The 18,189-nt window shown below is 33.5% G+C and overlaps 1 protein-coding gene across 2 annotated transcripts in view; it reads left to right on the top strand.

Moving 5' to 3' along the window:
• LOC145285923 (guanylate cyclase 32E-like) overlaps nucleotides 1-18,189 on the top strand; it is a 1,316,276-nt gene that overhangs the window by 555,215 nt on the left and 742,872 nt on the right. The gene's annotated exons all lie outside the window — the stretch shown is intronic.

Raw genomic sequence — 18,189 nt, forward strand, 5'->3', positions numbered from 1 at the left:
TACATATATTTATACATACATACATACATACATATATATATATATGTACATATATATATATATATATATATATATATGTACAAGATAAATCTTGATATTGAAGATATTTAAATTTTCAAAAGTCTTTATACATATTTTGTAAGGCACGTATACCGAAATTTTAAATATTCGAAATAGAACACAAATAAAGCAAGAAAACCCCTTATTCCATGGAGTTTTTAAGAAAGTAAATATTCTCATCAGGGGGAAAAGATGTGCAAAACATACAATGAATTTTTCATATTAATGAATCACATGGAAAAATGCAATATACATATTTCATATTTTAACAGTTTTTAGACAGTTGGTAGTGATTCAAGGAGATTAGGAAAGCAAGAAATAGGAAGAAGGGAAAAAAGGATATGACATCATATGATAAATATCCGATGAGAAAAACGGTAAAATCCAATGCAGTAAAATGTTGCATTCAGTGGCAATCCATTAGGAAACAGGAATATAGATGTTCAGGTTGAAATGGAGCTTCAAAAAAAAAAGCATTAGGTCAAGGCGATGTTAAATTAGGCAACGTTTTTTTTTTTTTTAACGGGCTAAGGAAATGGGAAGTAAGTTGCAGGTTTTAAATGACATAATTCAAAATCTAACAGAGAAAGAGAGATGAACATAGTTGAGAGGGGAGGCGACAAAGAATGAGGGGAGAAAGGCAGATAGAGATTTCTCTATCAAAATCTATTTAAGAACAAATAAATATAGGTCAGAAAGGGTCCATTTCACCCACATAATAATATAACTAATGTTCATTAACTTTACATTACGTAAGTAAAATGTGGATGGGAACACTATTGTAAAGATTTAATGCAAATACTATTATCATAATTGTTCACATACACGCACATATGTAAAATATATGTGAAACGTTTTGGAATAAAGTGAGACTAAAGAAGAAACATTGTACATAAGCAAATGGGGGACATACACATGTAAATTTACAAAGGAATAGACAGATATATAGATGCAAATGTAACAATAAGCAAGAATGCCCAATTAATATCAGTTGCATATGTAGATGCATATGTAGATGCAGATGCATACACATATTAATATCAGTTTAATATCACATATTAATATCAGTTGCATATGTAGATGCATATGAAGATGCACACACATGCATGTATACACATATTAGTGTGCATTCTTACCGTGGGTCCCACATGCAGAAAAAATCTTAGAAGAACTCTTTTATATCGAGTAAATTTATAGCCGGAAATATTAAAGCGAGTTAAATAATTTCGAATTGGTTATATTTTAAATTTTTTTACGATTACATTGTGAAATGAGTTCTCTCTTGGAATTAGTTAAGTTAGTGGGGAAGTTATTACACTTATAGATCCGGATTTCAGAGGTGACACAACTTTGAACCTGGAGTGTAAGACTTTTTTCTTTTAGAATAGACTAATATATAGAGAAAGGTGTGTTTTTAGATTTAAGTCTTTTCATTAAAGTGGTAGGGAAGTTCCCTGGCTGTTTTCAGTAATTTAATTATTGGAGGAAGAACTATAGTTAGATATTCTAACCTTTATTCAAGTTGAAGTAGCGCGAATATAAAGATTATGTTTTAACTGGCGTTCGCGTAGTGTTTATGGTATGTTTATTTCTGTTAAAATTTCGAGTGGGATTACAGTTTAATTTACCGTTGTTATCGTTAGCAATAGAAGATTCAATTTGTATTGGGCTATTTTGATCTATATTCAGAGATGAGTTTTGAACATTATAAGGGTCTTTAAAATAATGAAGCGGGTTATCATTATTGATGTTGTTGTTTTGATTATTATTATTATTATTATTATTATTATTATTATTATTATTTTAATTATATGTGTAGTTAGTTGTGACATTGTTATTCATAGGTGAAAAGATTGGCGGAACTGTTGATTCAGTGATTAGAGTTATATTTTGAGTAGTGAACGGATGGTTGATTTCAGTCCTGGAGGCATTATTTGCAACTATTGTAGGGGTGTTTCTATGTAACTCAGTTACAGTACATGATTATACGACACCCCAGTAGATGCAACTGATATCGACTGGACATTCTTGGTTATTGTTACATTTGCAGTTGGTTGTTGGCATTAATGGGGAAGTGAGTAGTTTGAGTAAATTTGATTTTTTGTTATAAGATGCTATTATACTTTGTGATAGGTTAGGCTTTGTAGATTATGAATTTTTTGTAGAATTTTTATTAAATATGGTACTATATCTCTGCGGTTGCTTAAAAGAGTTTTCTACAATATAAAAAAAAAATGTATATTTGTTTTGACATTTGACCTGAGGGGGGGATTGAACCATATAGTTTTTCTTTTTCCTTGGACAGTCGCGAAGGTTTAGCTTATTATGATTATTGCATTAAGCGGAGCTATGATGGAAATCCGCTTGGTTGTTAGAGTTATTATTAAGCAGATTGCTCCCCTGAAAATGATTTATTTCTTGTCATATGATAAGTAATTATGGATGTTAGACTGTTCGTAACGGGGTTATTTTGGCTATATTGTTTTTTTTATCATTGTACCCTAGATTTTCAAGCGTTATAGATGAAAGTTACATTTTGGTTTAAGCTTTTTCTTGTCTGCGGAATGTGAAGAAGTTCTTTTATAGATAGAAGGTACTATTGATTTTATAACAGAATTAAAGTGATTTGAAAATGTATGAAAGGGGAAAAGATTTAAATTAGGGTTCATGGTAGGAACTGTAGGATTCTTTACTGAGGTTTAGCGTGATATCAAGAGAAGGTGAAGCTTTTTTTTGTCGGGTTCTACTGTTATAGACAGTCCAAAATTGTTGAAAAAATGAGTAATTTCCTAATTGCTTTATTATATTCCTTTGGTCTAACTCTAGGAGCAAATAAGGCATCATCTGTATAAATGCCTCTTTGGATGTACTTAAAATGATGTTCCAGTTCTTTCAACAGGTAGAAATACATTAAGTATGTCGCCTTGCAGAATGCGAAAACCTATTAGAATATTAGAGTTATTAGGGGTATTTTTTCTGGTCTAAAATTTATTGCTGAAATGTATAAGAGACTTTCTAGCTAAGAGGATTAATTTAAATTCTAAATCTGTATAGTCAGAGTTTTTCTTAGCGAAAATAATAACCATGTTTTAGAGGATAGGAGAAATTGATTAGTAATAATTGTTGATGTAAAAGCTTATAAAGGTTATGTTTTAGAGTAGCAAACCAGTAAATATATATATATATATATATATATATATATATATATATATATATATATATATATATATATATTTGATCCCTTTTTTTTGTCCGTTATTGGGGGACCTGTTTCTTTCATATTCATTGTATTAAATATAAACCTGATTATAATCTGAACGTTTTTGGCTTGTATTTCATACTTGCTTATTTATGTGTTCATACTATTATTATTATTATTAGTAGTAGTAGTAGTAGTAGTAGTAATAGTAATAATAATATTATTATTAATATTATTATTATTATTATCCTTATTATTAATATTAATATTATTATTACTATTATTATTACTATCATTATCATTATTATTATGAATATTACTATTATTATTACTATTATTATTACTATTATTACCATTATTATTAATATTAATATTATTATTACTATTATTATTACTATAATTATTATCATTATTATTATCATTATTATTAATATTTAAATTATTAGTACTATTATTATTAATATTACTATTGCTATTATTACTATTATTATCATTATTATTAATATTAATTTATTATTATTATTATTATTATTAATAGTATTATTATTGTTATTATTATTATTATTATTATTTTAAAAATATTGCTATTATTATTTGCTATTAATAATTTATTTATTATTTCTCTCTCATTATTATGTGTAGTTGTCCTAAGATGTAATTTATTTTGTGTATGTTGGTATTTTAGCCCTGCAACTTAATAAATATGAATCTTTTAAATTTAGGATAGCTAACAACCAGGAAAAGAGCTGGACAATTGTGTGCAACCTATTTGTCATATATATATATATATATATGTTTTTTTAATTTTACTATTTTGCTCTATGTACGTATTGCACACTATTTAAATACATACTAAAATATCTACCTATATTTTGAAAGCTTTTATACTAGCTGTACAAACTCGTCCTTGTCTGATAAAAATATTTTGCTGGGAGGATCGTTTATTTACATTCAATTGAGGATACACTAAATATCGTGAGTTTTTGGCGTTTTTCTGTAATTTTGACATATTTTGGATTTTCGGAAACATGAAACATAGTCATCCTCATCTAGGACATTCAAACCGGTAAATTAAAACGCATAGCTTAAAGGAGAAATAACTAACCAGTTATATGATTTTTTTTTTAATATACAGAATATAGAAATGCCGCAATAATAGATGTCTATAAAAGTTCGGTTACAGTATATAAATCTATTTACCTAATTGTGAGTAAACAAATCAACAAACAGGAGTATACGACTTTATTATAATATATTTTTTAATATATCGCTATCTCTCTCTTTCTTTCATTCTATCTCTCACTTTATATATATACTAGCAGGGGTACCCGGCGTTGCTCGGGTGTTTGGAGGTGTATGCTGTGCAAAAAAAGCAAAAAAACAAAAAAAATGGTTAATTTTTTAAAACTTTGACCCCTATTATGACCCCTTAAAATTTATTGATTCGGGCTCAAATCACTTTATTAAGTTAGATCCATGTTCAAGGAACTTCTACCTAAAATTTCAAGTGTCTAGACCCAAAATTGTCGGAGGAGTTTGGTAGAGTTCTTAAAGGTCAAATCGTTGAAATTTGACCCCTTAACAGCCAAATTTCTGGCTGACACCCGTCACATCGATTTTCCCAAATCTCAGTAGCCGGTATTTCAAATTTCGAGTCTATAGACTAAAAATTAACAGAGTAATTGCGTAGGGAAATGTACACAGACAGACACACACACAGACACACAGACAGACAGACAAACAGACACGTTCACTTTTATATATATATATATATATATATATATATTTAAAGTGATGGTTGTGTAGTTCCAACGAGAGAAAAAATGTATATTTAAAAGAGTGTAGCCATCAACAATTGTGGGTTTTTTTTAAAGGTTTTCATCATATTTTTATTTTAAAATATTTTTATAACGCGTTTCGAGCTTAGGGTGTGCTCTCTTCAGATATTTTCGTAAAAAGTTTTTCTTTAAAATGGGAGTTTGTGGATATGCCTCCGCTGATATTAAATATGTTTTTCATAGTGGCGTGATGCGTGTGTTCAGTGTTTAGACGTTCAGAACGTCTAAACACTGAACACACGCATCACGCCACTATGAAAAACATATTTAATATCAGCGGAGGCATATCCACAAACTCCCATTTTAAAGAAAAACTTTTTACGAAAATATCTGAAGAGAGCACACCCTAAGCTCGAAACGCGTTATAAAAATATTTTAAAATAAAAATATGATGAAAACCTTTAAAAAAAACCCACAATTGTTGATGGCTACACTCTTTTAAATATATATATATATATATATATATATATACATGATATTTATATAAACATGTGTGTAATAACGTTTTTGATTACACTCCTTTATTTGTTTCCATTTTCAATATAATCCATATAATTTCGGAAATATGAAATAATGATGTCCTTATTAAAAGTAGCCGTATGCTTAGATCCTGATCTAATTACCATATTTGGTGTGCCAATCCCCAAATAATTATGCATAATTATCATTTTATAATTTAAGATAGAAAAGAAAAAAAACTATCACATTCTGAATTATCAGCTTCGCCTCTAAGATTCATCGATCATTTTATAATTTTTGGTTTTCGCTATAATTCATTGCAATCGAGATAGAAAACGTTGCGATGTTCGATAATAAATATATTTACCTTCGTTTACAGATTCATCTTCCATACGCACACGCACACGCACACACATACTATACACTCATACATATATACATACATGATAATTGCAACGTCTTGTCAGACGAGTGCCACTCCCTCAGACATTTAAAATCCATGAGCCCAAATGCCTGAGGGAGTATCTATACAAATATGATGTTACAGAGTCTTAGCTTTGTACGACAGCTAAGTCTCTCTCTCGGTTCAAAATGTTGAGATCCAGCAGCAAGCAAGAGCAAGCTAGCCAACAACAAATTAAACTGCAGACCAGCTTAATGCGGGTACTGGTCTTCCGCTTTATGGTTTTTTAAATCAGAGATTTGCTTCTCCTAGAAAGGTTGTCTTCACCACGGCTTACGGGGGCCCTCTCCACCCCAATACACATATACACACACATACATACATACATACATACATACATACATACATACATACATACATACATACATGCATACATAGATATATATACGAAATGTAACGCCTCTTATTTTATGCTGCCTGAATGGATCAGAGAGGATAGCAAATATCATTGTTATGATGGCTGAATCAATAATATTGGTGACCTGAAAGTGTAATTTCTCTTTTTCACATATTGGCGGCATGATTCTATAGAAAAAACGCAACTCATGCCATATGCGTTTATTAGAGGCAAGGATGCGGCATTTCATTTATGGCAAAGGTGCATTAAGAATGGTTGTATAGAAAAATAAAATCTCAGGTACAAAAGGTCCCTTGTTTTATACATTTGACATTTTTTTTGTTTTTTTTTATTATGTTTTGGGAGATAATGAAAGCAGCAGACTCCAATTGAAATAAATGGCTCTTCTCTTGAGGACACACCATGTATTGACAAGCTTCTCGGTTTGATCTTCACTCCTGGTTTGAAATGGAACACATACGTGAAATTTGCTGCCAAATTCCTGGTAAAATATTTAGATCATTGTACTGCTACAGTAGGTATCTCATTGCCGATACCATCCTCGACCTGTCTAAGAACCAAGTACATTTTTAAACGAGATCTGTTGCCACGCCTTTATCTTTCGTTGATAGAGTTAACAACCAGTTTTCTAATCTAGTAAGTGATTCAAATTTTTCTTCCATACAACCACTTTCTAATAGATGAAACATTGCATGCATCTTTCTGCTCTATCGTTATTTTCATGCCAAGTACTTTTTTGGTTTTCAAACTATAGTCCTTTCACTGCCAGCCTTTCGGAAAAAAAAAAACAGAAACAAAACACTAGGCTACCTATAACCACTATCAAAATACACCCACTCTCTATCCGTTCCTAAATCTCAACACAGATTTCAAGAACAATTTTTTTTAGAACTGTGCGCAGGTGGAACAACCTTTCGCTGGCCTGCTTCCCATCTGACTACAGGATTATACTTGTCAAGTCCAAGGTCTTGTTGAACCGTCTCCTAAAATAATCAAATTTTACTCAACTTGGAGTTGGAATAGATACATCGAGATTATTTCTAAGAGTGCTGCAAAGAAAGTGGGCTCTCTCTATCGTGCTATAAATTTACTTAGCCTGAAAGTGTTCTGTACCTCTACAAATCCACAATTCGCTCGAGTATGTAGTACTGCTGTTCCATTTGGACCGGTGAATCTGATACTATTCTCTCGCTCCTGGACAGGGTTCAAAAGAGAGTCGCCTCCCTAATAGGTCCCGAACTGTCATTTAAACTTCAGACCCTGGCCCACCGATGAAATGTCGCATCCCTCTGCCTAGTTTTACACGTATTTTAATGGTGGATGCTCTAACGAACTAACAGCCCTTGTAACCCCGTCGACGAAAATACCCCCGACAAACCCGAAAAGCATCGAAGTCCCACCCCTTTACATTTGAGATCCGTACATGTAAGAAAGCCTTTTACTCTAATCGGTTCTTCTTCAGAACAGCAGGAATTTTAAATTCTCTCCCGGTTTCCTACTTCCATAACTGTACTGACATACAAAAGTTCAAGTGTAATGTGAACAAACATCTTGCTGCTCAACTCCCTACATAGTACCCCTGCAATTTAGGTCCCTGATAGTAGTCCCCTACATCAACGTGCCTTGTTTGGAGTGAAAATGTTTAAAAAAAATACACCATTAACTTTTACTACATTGCCACCTTACATACATGAACTATTATCCTCGAGTGGTTTTTGGAGCTTGATAAGTGGTGACTCTCTTTGTGAAAAGGTTATTATGAACGCTAATTTTATTTGGTAGAAACGTGTCTGACTAAAGTACAGAATAACTGACAGATTACAGTGTCTATACTCGTACGTATTTGCAAAAGTAAAACTTATAACACTTATACAAACATTATCCACTCTCGAACGTAACAAAATATGATAGAAATTTTGGTTTCTTTGTTCTTCAGTTTTACTTTATTGAAGCAATAGATATGACTGTGCAATCTATTAGGTTGGTGCAAAAATAATGTCGTTTTTACATTCGACTATATATACAACGACATCATTTGTTCACTAACGTAAGATTAGTATTTCGAAGTAAAGCAAATCTGGGATTAATTGGTTCAATTAGGCCATGTATTGAGAATTTTTGTCAAATCTTGGCTGGTGAATCTCTGTCCCATTCATAGTAGACCTCCCTCTGTCTTGATAGACTATGGATAGCCACAGTAAGGGTGCCTGCGCGTGAAATATTTGTGGCAATAGTTGCGCAATCACACCCACACCTCTCCTAAGTCGATATTGTTGAATACCAGTGGCAAGTGGAGGTTACGAACTACTGGAAACATGCCGAGTTAAGCAGAAAGCACATACAGCGCCTAGAATTCCCAAATAGTCATCCATCTGGTACTAGCCAGGCTCAACGTTGCTTAACTTCGGCGATTTGATTGATTGTGCCATATAGTCCTATTTACATATGCTTAATAAGGTACAAAAACGTATTTATAATTTAGTTGGGACCCCACTTTCCTCTTCTCTGTCACACTCTATATCTCTCACTGATATTGTTAGTCTCAGTCTTTAATATAAATACTATTAAGGGATATGTCACGTGTTCTTACAAATTAATTCGTTTAACTAATAGGTGGATTGGTCTTCAATTCGCTATTTCGGTAACTCATAGTAATACAGGTTCCTATTCAAGTAGCCTTTTCACGTCATATCGTTCAGACTTTTTTGGCTCCCTTCTTCTTTAAAGTACAATGTATTCTCTTGAGCACAGTGTGATGAGGACCTTTATCGAATAAAGAATGCCGCTATCTCTAACGGCAATAAAGTGACCCGAGATTGGTTAAGTTCAGAACTTATTCGACTTGAACCAATCGTGAGATAAGCAGCAACGGAAGGTTGTCGTATATATGTAGTTTTCTAATAGTTATCTCATGAAGCCTGGAGGAAACGCCATTGATATTTTTAAACGCAGGGCTATTGAAAATAATAATATCTACATAGATTTATCAAATTACCGTTAGTAGCAAGTTATTAATCTGCTATTCGGCAAAGTAGTACACGCATAAATAAATAGTAACTGAACATATTCGTTGCTAATATATTTCACACTACACTGCATGGATAGAAAGGGAATCCTGTATAGCGCGCATAGGATATTTACTCGCGTTTCGGAAATGTATCCTATGTATTATAATATAGTTCGGCATATTTCTTGTATATCTTCTCTCTTCTCTTCTCTTCTATCTTCTTCTCTTCTTCTCTTCTTCTTCTATCTTCTATTCTTCTTCTATTCTATCTTCTTCTCCTATCTATTCTTCTTCTCTTCTTCTTCTATCTATCTTCTTCTATCTTCTTCTTCTTCTCTATATAAATAAAATGAACTCATTTTTTCCCGTCGGATTTGGACCTTAATAGGATTAAAAATCAAGATATTTCAAGCAAATATAATATGCACAAACGGCAGAACAATATCTGAGGTGTGTTATAGGCTTATTATTTCTCAAATTCCTCGATAATCTTAGATTTCTATACTTTTTCTGCTGAGAAGTCACGGCCAAAATCGGTTAAGATCAATGGAAGTGGTAAAATAGTTTCTCTCTAATAAATTCCTCCTCCCCTTGCCACCACTTAACACCGTTTGGAGATCGTTCACAAGGAACAGTTGAGAAGAGAACACCGGTTTGGCTTCGTAGTTCTTTCATGTGAAGTTATTTAAAATCACTAAACTAAGCTGCAGTGCTCTGTGGCGTAGTGGTTAGCGTGCTGGCCAATTCACATTATATTTTCACGTTCGCGCCGAACTACCGTAGTCGTTTTTTTTGTTTGTTTTTTTTCCTAAACAACTGGAATGGACTTTTCTTGGTGGCCGAACTGTTAACGTTGCAGATGTTTTTTTGTTTTTTTTCACACTTTATTTTCCTACTTTTACTCATGACTCCGGGTTTGATCCTTCCTACTTACCTACCATAACATTTTTTTAACCCCCCCCGTCCCGGAAACAAACACTCGGGCAACGCCGGATACCCCCGCTAGTTATTAATAATTTGTTAATATATACTAACTTTTTTTGGACCCTTTAATATTTTGGATTTCATCCACGCTTAACAAATCTATATCTATACTTATATATATTTTTTGTGTGTCTTGATATTCATACTATTAACCCTTTTCTTTCTATTAATTTAAACATTTAATACAACAGTGTTATACATGGGCCGTGTAATTGCATTCATCTGCAAAATATCTAGTTAATTTACATATTATTTTAAACATTCATTTTAATTAATTCCCTATTAGTTTTTATTTATTTATCGCTGTGTGCCCAGCGTTCCCCGAATGTTTGCAGGTGTGTGTTGAGAAAAAAAAAGTGGGTAGAAGGCAGGCAGAGTTGAACTTGTACCGCGACGGAGGAAAATACAATAAAAAAAAAAAAAACGTGATGTTTTTGCTGTTGCGTTCATCGTCAAACCAGAAGTTGCGAAGGTTTAATTAAGGTTAGTCACTCGAAAAAAAGGAGTAGACTTTCGAAAAGTTCGACGAAAAAAAGCGACCCCTCCTTGAAGTAGTCTCCAGTTGAGGGTGAAGGAATTTAGTTTTAGGCCAATTTTTCGATGTTTTTGGTCCGAAGGATGGAGCTTCAAAACGATAACAATGTCGTTAAAATCCGTTGCCTATGTCGAAAGTTAGGCAGACATACAAACACACACACACGGACACACACACATGCACACACACACACACACACACACACACACACATATATATATACATGTATATATATATATATATATATATATATATATATATATATATATATATATATATATTGCCCATGCTTCTCGGGTTCGAAGCTGCCTGCCTGCCTGCCCACTAGAACTGCTTTTTCTTGCTAAACACACACCTACAAATACCCGCACAACGCCGGGCACTCAGACTAGTGCACACACACACACACACACACACACACATATATATATATATATATATATATATATATATATATATATATATATATATATGCATGCACTAGTCTGAGTGCCCGGCCGTTGTGCGGGTATTTGTAGGTGTGTGTTTAGCAAAAAAAGCAGTTCTAGTGGGCAGGCAGGCAGGCAGCGTCGAACCCGAGAAGCATGGGCGGAAAAGAAGGTGGAGGTGTGTGTAAAGGGAAAAGGTCTTGGTTGAGCAAATAAAAAAATTAAAAAAACGAGGAAAGATTGTGACCGCAAAAAAAAAGAAAAATGGTAGTTGGCAGGCAGGCTCGAATCCGTATCGTGAAGGAGGAAAAAAAGTGAAAAAAAAAGAAAACGCGTTAGCTGTTGCACCGTCAGAGACGTAGGTTTAAATTAAGCTTAGACAATCGAAAAGAAGCAATTACTTTCAAAAATATCGGCGAAGAAAAGTGACCCGTCCCTCTAGAAAATGGCCCAGTTAAGGATGAATAAATAAAGTTTTGGACCAATTATTCAACAATTGTCGTCCGAAGGATCGAGCTATAAAATGATACCGATCTCGTGAAAATCCGTCGCCTCGATCGAAAGTTTTTGCAAGACATACAAAATACATACATACATACATGCATTCATACATACATACATGGAAACAGACAGGTGAGACTTATATCATAGAAGTGTACATGTAATTATATTCACGCATTTATTTCAAATGGTTTATACTTGACGTAATAGCTATTGGTTCATATTTAAATTTTTAGCATTGCAATAAACATGTCTTAATAGTACAGTCATTAACGTCAAAGTAAATCGTAAGATAAAGGTTTCAGTTCTAGGTGGCGGCACCCGAGTCATTTTTTAAAGTTTTAAGTCATTACTATATATTGGGTCTAATATAGTAATAAATACAAAATATGCATTCATAAAAATATCATATTTAGGCGTATTTAACGACCGGGCAATGCCGGGTGAGCTGCTAATTGTAAAATATATGCTGAGCCATGTCGGTGGTGTAATACATACATGCGCCCCACATTATTGTCACGTAACTCATGAGGACTGAAACCGTCTTGGCATCGGTTTTCCGGTTTTGGTTTCAGCAGAATTAATTCGAGGATAATCATGTTCTCATTTCTCTATTTCTAATGGATCTAACATGGTGATACATGAATATCTACTTACCTTTTTTATTGTGTTGATTTTTTATTTAATATTGGATTCAAATGTAATACACATTGCTAATAATCATAGCGCTTCAAGTAAACTTGCAATTATATATAATTGTATTCTTTATTATAGTTTGCTCCCTCCGGTTAGATTTGATGTCGAACTGACATGAACATTCACGTGGCAGTTTTCTCAGCCTTTCTACTTCCGTGCTGACTAATGGGAAAATTGAAGCGTGCGTGTTCTCTTTGGCGCAAACACTAGATTATTCTCGTGCAGAGCAACCAGGCCCCTTGTATACCCTTTTCTATATGTATTGCCTTAATTTCGACAGGCGAAACCTATTTACTCACTATATTTTACACTCTAGAATATCGGATAGCTACTATCAATAACATGTTCTGCACCTTTCCATATGTTTTTCTTTTACATAAAGGTCACCACTTATCAAGGCCCGGACGCCAGGGTTATTGATTGTACAGTAATTAATTGGATATTATCGTAGTAATCGTTAGTAATGGAGATTTGATAAAGTGTCTAACTTAAGGGGGGCGATTAATCAGGAATTTGTTTATGTTTCACTTGAAGACATCCAAGTTGTAGTCAGCTGGGAAGCAGGCAAACGGAAGAGGGTTCCACAGGCGTGCACTTCTAATAAAGAAGCTTTTTTATATCATCTACATTTTGATTTAGGCACAGGTAAAGAGTGGGAAAAATTACTGACAGTGGTTTAAGCTAGACGGGTGTTTTTCATGAAAGATTTGCGAGGGAGGACCAGAGATTGGAGATAAGACGAGCGCTTGCCGTGGAAATAACAATAACACAAAGACAGGCTCGCAATATATCTTCTGTGGGAGAGAGGTTGCAGGCAAGAGAAAAGGGCATCCCTCATTAAGCCACGAAGTCTATTTTGTACTCTGTCAAGAAAGGATGGGTTGTTTTTAGCAGCCACAGCCCAGATGTGGCAGCAGTAAGAACTGTGCAAAACAAAGTCGATCATATATCTGGGGTAGTATACATACCCGCTTTTCAGAATACATACAGTACAGACTATTCCTAAATGGTCACCCATCCAGTCAACGTCGTTATATTTAATGAGAAACGGTGTGTTTACGTTCATCAGCAGCAGAGATGCTGCCAAAGGTTCCTTGAGAGCGATGATGATATCGTTGAAAATTTAGTTATAAAGCATAAAATGTCGCTCGTTTTAACGCTACCTGTCTTTGTAGCTCTTCAAATTTTGGAATTAATAAAATAGAACAAAAATTTTTTTCAACGCCCCCTGTATGACTAAGTGCGCTGGCAAACGTTCATTGCGATTCTTATTGAAAATGTAGAAAAAGGAATTCTGGAGCAGAAATGTTCGCTATTTTTAACAGTACCACCCATGTTTTCGTAGTTCTTTAACTTTGTGGGTTAAAATGTAGGAGACTTTACTTTTAGAATGCCCTTTCGACTGAAAAATGCGCTCATGCACAGCTATTATTCACCACTGGCAAACGTCCATTGAGAATGCTTATGATTTTTAGAAAAATAATATTCTGGAGCACAAAAGTTCGCTTTTCTACAAAACAGAAATAGCCACGCATCAGGATCAATATGCCACTCGAGTATAAGGGGTACAATGTGTGTAGTGGTAGAAGGGAACATGTCTAATGATCATTAGTTATGGAAATTTGGTAAACTGAATCACTTTTACTTATTAAATTTTCACCCAAAACAAGGCACATTGCCACTTTGATCTAAGGGGCAACTATCAGGCACATACGTTTCAAGGATACCATGCAGAGAGGTGAGCAGAAAAATGCTTATTTACATTGTAATTACTAAAGGAAACAAGCTTAGTCTTGGCAGCGTTCAACTTTACCGTCCATTTTTCACCTCATTCCACCCCAGACTGGAGGTCGTTTTTAGGGTTTCCGCCGTTGCCTTGGATATGTGTTCATTCGTTTTCCGCTCGTGCCTGTTGAAGAGCGTGGTGCTGTCAGCAAATATACCCATCTCAGAAACAATTTTATCGGAGAGGTCATTTATGAATATCAGGAATAATAAAGGTCCAAGGATCGAAACCTGAGGTACATCAGCATTTTTATCATATTGGTTAGACGTACGACCATCGAGGACAATCTCTATTCTTCTTTTATTTAAAAAGGATATAATTACGTAAAGTATTCGTCTAGTAATACCATATGATCTAGTTTACATAAGAAAAACACCGTGTCATACCCTCTCAAAAGCCTCAGATATATCTCGGGCTATTGCCCTCCCCTTTCCCTGCTTTATCCAGTGCATGGCATATACGTTCAGATATTACAATTAGAATATTTGAAGTATAAAGGGCTTGCTTAAATCGATATTGATGCTCAAACAGAAGTTTGGCAACTTCAATGGTGGTGACTAAAGCTTAATCAATTTCGGACGCAAATATATCTGCGACAAGAGAGAGGTAGCTAATGTGGCAATACTTTAAAGGGTCCGTTCTTTCACCAGAATTCTTGTAAATTGGTGCCATAGAAGCAGTTTTCAAGCAGTCAAGAAAGCAAGCTTCTACAAGGCATTTGTTAATGTGTTTGGAGAGAACTGAAACAACATCAGCGGATAATTTTTTTTAAATAGTTTAGCTTTGATGAGATCAGATCCACATGCTTTTGATGTGTGTAAGGTTTTTATCATGTCCTTGAGAAGGGTTGGATTGCAGATCATCTAGTGTGGTTTATGTCCGTAAAGGAAAATCAAGGATGTAATGATTTGCTAGATCCAATGGAAACTGACGTGAAAGCATTAAGCTTTCTTTCTCGCCGTGTAAACAACCTCGGGATTGTTGGATAGTGGGATAATGGTTGATTGCCAATTATTTATTACACTGTTGCAGATTTTTCAGAAATCATGACTTTCTGCGCTTCTTTCTGTTTCCTGGTGGTTTCTCTCTTTGGTGTCACTACATTTTTCTTACAATCACTTCTAGATTCTATATACTTTTGCCTCTAAAGAACTTAATAATCTGCGGTATGCATGTTGCCATTGAGCAATGTCAGCTGGGCAAAGACAAGTAAACCATTGGAGCGAATGGGATCTGTTATAGAACTTGTTAAAGCAAAAAATAATTATCTATATACCTAAGACAAATATAATATAAAGTCGTGTTTAATGTGAGAAGAAAACCTAATACCTAAAAAGGGGCACGTTTGTTGAATTGTCTTTCTTTTTCCTGCATTCCAGCTGACTACAATATGGCTGTCTTCAAGTCCAACGTAAACAAGTTCTTGATGAGCCGTTCTAATTCAGTTAACAAATTTACCTAATTTCCATTACTAACAATTACTATATGTCCAATTGACTATTGTACACTCTTAACCTTTACCCTCGAGTGGTATCTGGGCCTTGATAAGTTGTTATGCCTATGTAATACAAAAATCGGTGCTTCAAACCCTGATACTACGTTCCATTACATACTAAATAAATTGTCCAATTGTTTTTTTTTTAATTGTTGAATTGTTTTTTTTTAATTGTTCAATTGTTTTAAATAGATTGTTGACTTGTTGTTTTTTCAAATTGTTCAATTGTTTTTATTAATTGTTTTAAATAAATTGTTGAATTGTTTTTTTAATTGTTTTAATTAATTGTTTTAAATAAATTGTTGACTTGTTGTTTTTCAAATTGTTGAATTGTTTTTTTCCCATTCTTCAATTTATTTATTTGTTAAACCATTAATTTTCGGTGTTTAGTTTGTTTTGTACATTCGATCACTGTCTTTATTTGTGTGTGTGTGTGTGTGTGTGTGTGTGTGTATGTCTGTCTGTCTGTCTTTCTGTTTAGTTTTGCAGTACATGAATGTAATTTGCAAAGGGGATGTAAAAACAATAAAATCAGTTTTTTGTACACTTACGTTAAGAAGCTGATGTACTCAGAACAAAAGAGCTGGTATCATTGGAATATTCTTAAATACTATTAATTCCATCGTCATTTCTGGTACAAACACTTTCCTCCAATGAATAATTCAATGATCAAATACAATCATGTTAATAAAGTTTATCTTCTAAAATCCCATTTCATACAACAATCTATAAAAAGAAATCGACATAGTTAATATCGTAAGCCAAACCGCTGGTTACTGGGCAAACTTAGTTCTTCTTATTACTAACCCAAACCTGCATCTATACACACAACTCCAGTTTCGACTGATAGCCAAAGCAGACACTACAGTGCGTCAAATGCAGGAAGGCATTGTCTTGCGGAAGAGAGTATTGCTATCACACTCTTTCTCCTTATAATCGTGAAAAAAAAAAACTGTACGTTTCTCACAGAATATAACGATAAAATATAAACACGAACGGTAGGCAAAGATAAAAAAATACAATGAAACTAAATATATTGCGGTGAAACGCTAAGTTGAAACAGCAAGTACTGCAAAAAAAGGTCACTAATTGAGAATTTAAAAAAAACGACTCTGTTATGAATAATTTTTAAACATTTCTGCCGTGTAATGTCTCTTCTTTTTAATTGGAGATTCCATTTTCATATATGCAATTAATTTTCTCGAATTCCACGGGCATTCTAAAATAAATAAATTAATCCATTTTGCGGTGAGATAATTAATACACGAATATGCTTCCATTCAGGGAAAAGTAGAAAATGATTGTTACGTTACGAAATGCAGACCGGATAAAACGTCAAATATCACGAAATACGCTACAAGAGATTACATAACGTAATACAAATGACAGTGAAACACGTTTGGCACGTTGGTGAGGGATTACATATCAACGACATCTTAGTATGTCTGAATGTTTCACAGTACGAACATGTTTAAAAATTCGTTTGCGCTCCAATTACTGGGTCTTAAATAAGTGAACATTAGGTAGTATTCGTTGTATATTAGAACCCTGACGGTTAAGTTTCCAGTGCTGCAATAAAAACTGCAGGTATCGATGTAAAATCAAACTGATCTACACTGTTGTTAAAATGTAAAATATTCTAATGCAGTAAGACTGTTAGAATATAAATACTTGAAATAGTATACATATTTAGAATTTACAGATAAGTCAAATATTTTAAACTCGAATAAAATAGTTACAAAGTTATAATAATAAATAACTTGGATTTAAGTTCAGCAAAACAATAAAAATATAAGATAGACCTGTTTACATAAAGTGCGTAAGTAACAAGTAAATAGGGTTTGATATATACATATATATATGTGTGTGTATATATATATATATATATATGTATATATATATATATATATATATATATATATATATATATATATGTATATATATAGGTCCTGGATATGACCTTAAACTATATCCGATGGTGAGGGCCCCAGCTTGTAGGCCTTAGAGAGTGTGGAGCTACCCTTTAATTGCCATTGCTCCCAGGTCCACTCTGACCCGGAGTGGGATCACCTGTTAGGGTCCCAACTATGGGTTAAATAGAATACGACTTAAAAAACAAATATACTATATTAAAAAAAAAATCGTTCTTCAAAATCACCAGATTCGGCTATTTAACCTTGAAAAGGGTTGATATTCCGTAAAACAAAACAACCAACCAACCAAGTGTATATATATATATATATATATATATATATATATATATATATATATATATATATATATATATATATATATATATATATATATATATAAGTAACATCAGTCAGTTGGGAGTAAGTTAAATGCTGATCGGGTCGGCGGACAGTCATCATTTGTACGT

This window comes from Euprymna scolopes, chromosome 10 (genome assembly GCF_053919585.1).
Source record: "Euprymna scolopes isolate OS-2025 chromosome 10, ASM5391958v1, whole genome shotgun sequence".
Taxonomy (NCBI): domain Eukaryota; kingdom Metazoa; phylum Mollusca; class Cephalopoda; order Sepiida; family Sepiolidae; genus Euprymna; species Euprymna scolopes.